General features: G+C 38.3%; 1 non-coding gene across 1 annotated transcript; it reads left to right on the top strand.

The window, feature by feature from the left end:
* The first annotated feature begins 2,067 nt into the window (after positions 1–2,067).
* On the top strand, positions 2,068–2,174 carry LOC141636908 (small nucleolar RNA R71). Its single transcript, XR_012541475.1, has one exon. It is a non-coding gene; the product is annotated as a small nucleolar RNA R71 (small nucleolar RNA).
* Positions 2,175–5,954: the final 3,780 nt, after the last annotated feature.

Here is a 5,954-nt window from a genome sequence, read left to right as displayed (position 1 = left end):
AAAGCTTGTTCATTGTCGTGATAAAGTTCTTCAATAGATCTTTGCCCTTGTTGTCGGTCTTGATCGATAGCATTACCAATGTAGGGATTGAAAATCCCTTCAAACTCATCGTCCCAAAGACCACAAACTTCATCCACTTGATCACTAAAGATCTCTTGAGTTGATAGAGACAACTCTCCCAATTTCTTGTTTTGGCCAATGAGGCCATCTTCTTCATTGCTTGACTTTGGTGAGCTTTGCAAGCTCTCTTTGTTATAACTCACTTGCTCTTTGAATGGAGCATCTTCAATTTTCTTCTTCCATTGGAGTTCCGACTTCTTCCTATCATCCTTCCGGCTATAATGATCGATCATGAAATATGGTTCATGTAAACGGGGAGCTCTCATAGTCTTGTCAAGATTGAAAGTTATACTCTCATCTCCCACTTCTAGAGTGAGCTCTCCATGTTTCACATCAATCACCGCACCCGCGGTGTGTAAGAAAGGTCTTCCTAGAATGATTGGAATGATTGGAATGTTGGAATCTTCTTCCATATCAACAATGACAAAGTCCACCGGGATGAAAAATTTCCCAATTCGTACGGGAACATCTTCCCATATCCCTAATGGTGTCTTCGTCGATCTATCGGCCATTTGGAGTGTGATATTGGTGCATTTAAGCTCTCCCATCCCCAACCTTTTACTCACCGAGTACGGCATAACACTCACACTAGCTCCTAGATCACATAAGGCTTTGTTGATCGTGGTATCGCCAATGGTACACGGTATTGAGAAGCTTCCCGGATCCTTGAGTTTTGGAGGTGAACTCCCTTGAAGTATTGCACTACTCACCTTAGTGAAGGCGATAGTTTCAAGCTTCCGGATCGACTTCTTCTTTGTGAGGATGTCTTTCATGTATTTCACATAGGCCGGCACGTGATTGATTAATTCCGTGAAAGCAATTGAGACTTCCAAATTCTTCAAAATTTCCATAAACTTTCCAAGTTGGTCATCAAATTTGGGCTTGGCTTGACGACTTGGAAAAGGAAGTCTAATCACCATGGGCTCCTTCTCCTTGACCTTGTCTTCATTTTTCTTTGAAATTTCATCCTTTGATGATTCTCTATCTTTGGAGTTTTGCACAGATTCTTCCTTATCATTAGCTTCCACAACTTCATCCTCAACTTTCTTCTTCGGTGCTTCATACCTTGTACCACTTCTCAAGTGAATGGCACTAACCGTTTCATGTCTTGGGGGATTACTTTGAGGCGGTAATTGTCCCTTTTGTCTTTGTGAGCTTGAAGATGCTAGTTGAGTTAATTGGGTTTCCAACATTTTGGTGTGAGCTAGGATGTTGTTGATGGTGGTTTCCTTTGCTTGACTATCTTTTTGCATTTGAGTGAAAAATTCTTTTTGATTCATTTGTATTTGGAGGACCGCTTTTTGAACATCAAAACCTTGGTCATTTTGTTGATTGTATGGATTTTGATTTTGGTAACCTTGGTTTTGGTTGTAAAAGGGTCTTTGATTTTGGTTTCTCATGGGAGGTGGGGTGTATGTTGTTTGAGGGTTTTGAACATTTTGGCTTTTGTATGAGAGATTTGGATGGAATTTGGTGTTTTCATTGTAATAGTTGGAATAAGGGGTACCACTCTTGTATGCTTGGAAAGCATTCACTTGTTCATTTGTTCCCCTACATTCACTTGAGTCATGTCCCAAAGTTCCACAATTCTCACATATCCCACTTGGGATTGATGAGGATGCCGTCATGGCATTAACATGATGCTTTGGTGATTTCGAGGTTTCTTCAAGTCTAGCCATAGCTTTTTCAAACTTCAAATTGATGGTATCAATGTGAGCACTAAGTTGAGCACCCAATTGAGTAACGGAGTCCACTTCATGCTTTCCTCCTCTAGTAGCCTTGCGAGGTCTACTATATTGTGAGTTATGGACCGCCATTTCCTCAATTTTGTTCCAAGTTTGATTGTCATCAACTTCGGTGAACATTCCATTTGATCGCATGTTGAGAATGTTCCTTGAATCTTCATATAGACCGTTCCAAAATTGTTGTACCAAGAACCAGTCACTAAGTCCATGGTGAGGACATGAGCGACAAATTCCCTTGAACCGCTCCCAAGCTTCATACAAAGATTCTTCATCCCTTTGCTTAAAACCCGTAATTTGAGCTCTTAGCATGTTAGTCTTTTCCGGTGGGTAGAATTTTTTTGTAGAAAGCTAGAGCCAACTTTTTCCAAGAATCAATTCCGAGAGTGGCCTTATCAAGGCCCTTCAACCATTGTTTCGCGGTGCCAATTAGAGAAAAAGGAAATAAGACCCATCGAATTTGCTCTTGAGTTACACCGGTTTGAGAAATCGCATCATAATAGTCACAAAAGGTCTCCATATGAGAATAAGGGTCTTCACTAGGCATCCCCCCAAATTGGCTCTTTTCGACTAATTGGATAAATGCGGATTTGGCAATGAAATTTCCGGTTAGATGTTGTGGTGTGGGAGTACCATTGGGTAGGTTCTCCTCGGTGGGTACGGAATGTGATGAAAACTTAGGCATTGTGGGTTGATTTTGTGTTATATTTTGTGTTGGGTTCTCCTCACCTCACCTTCTATTTTTCGGAACAATTGTCGTTGGAAGCACCTAGACCAAAACACAATTTATTACTTCACAAACAACTCTACAATTAGTAAAGAGGCAAGTAAACGTCGGATCCCAAGGGACGGGAATTGAGATGAGATTTCTATTGAAACTAGTGGTGTCTTAGGGGTGTCACAATTTGGGTTGATGTAGAAGGTCACTAAACTAAATAGCAATGAAAGTAAATAAGCAAGATGAATTGAAAGGGTTGTAAACAATTGATAAAAAGCACTAGGGTGTCATGGGATCATAGGGGATTCATGAGAATTGATCATACAAACATGTTCTCAAATTATAAGCAAGCAATTATTGTTGTGATCACTACTACAAATCCTGGCAACTACAACGCCCCTTTAACAACGATTATTCACGAAAATCACAATAGACGTTGTAGAATGTATGGCGCGAATTTTACTAAAATCAATTACAACGGGTATAGTTATAAAAACCGTTGTTATTAGTTTTAACAACGGGTCACACATGCACAACCGTTGTTAATAATTTGGCGCAAAATTGGCGCAAAGTTAGTGAAAAGTAATCACAACGGTTATTTTTGAAACCCGTTGTTAAAACTTATTTAACAACGGGTGTTTTTTACAACCGTTGTTAAAACATATTTCACAACGGTTGTTGTTTAATAACCGTTGTCAATACCTTCCATACTATAAACCACACAAACAGAAGTCTGCTGCAGCCACAAAACACAACCCTTAATACACAAACACAAACACAGCAGACAAACAAACACAAAACACACACTCTCTTTCTCTCTTTCTCTCTTTCTCTCTTTCTCTCTTTCTCTCTTTCTCACTTTCTCATCGTCGCTTCTTCTCGCCGTCACTGTTGATTTCATCGTCTATTACGTTCTGTATTTATCAGGTAAATCTCGCCGTCACTGTTAGTTTCATCGTCATTATTTTCTTTTTCTATATATTTCTTTTGCATGTATGTGTTTTTATCGACCATTATGTTATTTGTTTAAGTATTGTTCGCATAATTAGTTAGTAAAACAATGAAGAAGCAAGATGAAGAAGCAAGATAAACATAATTAATATATATATATATATATATATATATATATTTATAAATACATAAATTAAAAAAAAATTACATATATAAAAATGCAATTCTTATATTTTCATAGAGGATCTTATTTTGCTCTATCGTATCCGTCCTCTCCTCCTTGGCTATTTGGAGGTTCCGTTCGCCAGCTTGCTATATCGTCATATAGCCGCAATCGTCGCTTTGCTCCGTCAAGCCATCTTGTTTGGCGTGCTTCAGTGCGGATCGAGCATCCGCAAGGTAGCTCCTGAGACTTTCCTCAATATGGAGGAACCGGCGGATGAAGTTGTTGTTGTTCTCGATCATGGTAAGAGTCTTAAGGATGAAATCATTCATTTTGTTGGAGTTTTTGGAGTTTGTTTTGAAAGATTAAGTAGAGTTTGTTTTAGCAGTTAGGGTTTGGAGATGAATATATTGAGATAATGGAAATGTTAGTTGAGATAATGCAATGTATTTATACTAAGCAATGTGTGGGTTGAGTTGCTTTTTAATTAATATATATGTTAGGAAGTTGTGCCATAATCATCATCATATCTCTCAATAATGCTGCTTCAAATCTTATTACTAACCCTTCTCATTCCATATTATCCGTTCATATGTACAGTGATGTCAGTAATAATGCATGCATCGGAATTCTAACGGGCCGTAATTATGCATGCATCTAGTAATATTTAATTTAATTTTTTTTATTTTTTAAGAACAAACAACAACGGTTATTTACTAACAACCCGTTGTCTTTAATTATAACAACGGGTTGTTATATTAAAACCCGTTGTTATAACTTTCCCCCCAAAATTGAGTCACACTTTCCACAACGGGTTTTTATACTTAAAACCGTTGTTAATATTTTTAACAACGGTTTCCTTAAGAAAACCAACCGTTGTTATAAACTTTTACAACGGACGCTTTAACAACGTCCGCTTTTTTATATAACAACGGTTTTTGACCGTTGTTATAGTCTGTATCTGTAGTAGTGGATGGATTGAGTTGGGTTATATCTTACAATCCTAAGAAAGTTTGGGTCCCGGAGCCGAATCGATTAGATTGTACAACACCTACAAGTCGACTTAGTCTTCCCTACTCAACAACATGCATGGTCTAATGAGACTCGAGTTGGTTTATGTCTTACAAGTCTCATTGAATAGATAGGTGATGGGTAAAAAATACAAGGATTCATAGGCTCACATTTCATCAAACATAACATGTGCATGAGTTGAGATCAAAACAAGCAAGCAAATAAACCATGAAAGCATATTAATTTAAGCATGAATCATTCCCCATGTTGGTTTCCCCTAATTACCCATTAACCCTAGCTATGGAACTACTCACTCATTATCATGTTGAACATGCTAGCAAGGGTGTCAATCATACCAACAAAGTGAAACATGATGAACAAATGAAAGCAATTAGCAATAATTAAAAAGGGATTAAGAGAATTATACCTACTAATGATTCCAATAATAAAGCAAAGAATAATAGAAGTACTTGATGCTTGATTAAGAGGTTGTCAATCTCCCAATAATAACCCAAATAATCTTCAATTACCCAAAATAAAGGATGAACAAAAGAGAGATTAAGGAAATAAAACTTGTATTAAAACTTGATTAATTGTTGATTACAAAACTAAAGAGAGATTTGATTGATATTAACTACTCTAAGAATTGATAAGAAGAACATGCTCTTCTAATTAGACTAATGGGGTATTTATAGTGGAAATCAGGTGGATGCATTAGGGTTAACTAAGGGATTAAATGACGATTAAATCCCTACTTAGGGAAACGCCGGTATTTTCTGAAGGAAGGGCATCTTTCTTGAAGCTTGAAGAAACGGATTTGTGCTGTCTTGGAATTCGTGCGTCTTGGCACGGGACGACCGGTTTCAGGAGTCTCTGCCCGGGCGTCTTTGGGAGAAGACGGGCGTCTTCTGGGTGCTGCTGCCCGGGCGTCTTTGGTAGAAGACGCACGGATCGTGGTCCTGGGGGACGGGCGTCTTTAGGGGAAGACGGGCGGATTGCTGCTCAGCCGTGTTTCTTCTTCTTTTCTTCCCTTTTCTTCATAAAATCCTTAGGGGTGCAAGGATCTTTCCTCATCATTGCCCAACTACTATAGTATGTACAAAGGCCTTCTAATCTTGTCTCTCCTTGATGCTTAGTCATTGGATTCAATCAATTTAGTCTCATTTTGCCATGAAAATGCAAGGTTTGCACTCCTTTCCTACCAAGGACACAAAACCTCAAAGAATATGCAAAACAAAGAACTAAAGAC

This window comes from Silene latifolia, chromosome Y (genome assembly GCF_048544455.1).
Source record: "Silene latifolia isolate original U9 population chromosome Y, ASM4854445v1, whole genome shotgun sequence".
Classification (NCBI taxonomy): domain Eukaryota; kingdom Viridiplantae; phylum Streptophyta; class Magnoliopsida; order Caryophyllales; family Caryophyllaceae; genus Silene; species Silene latifolia.
The sequence above is the reverse complement of the archived record's forward strand: the minus strand, read 5'-3'. Positions and strand labels throughout refer to the sequence as shown.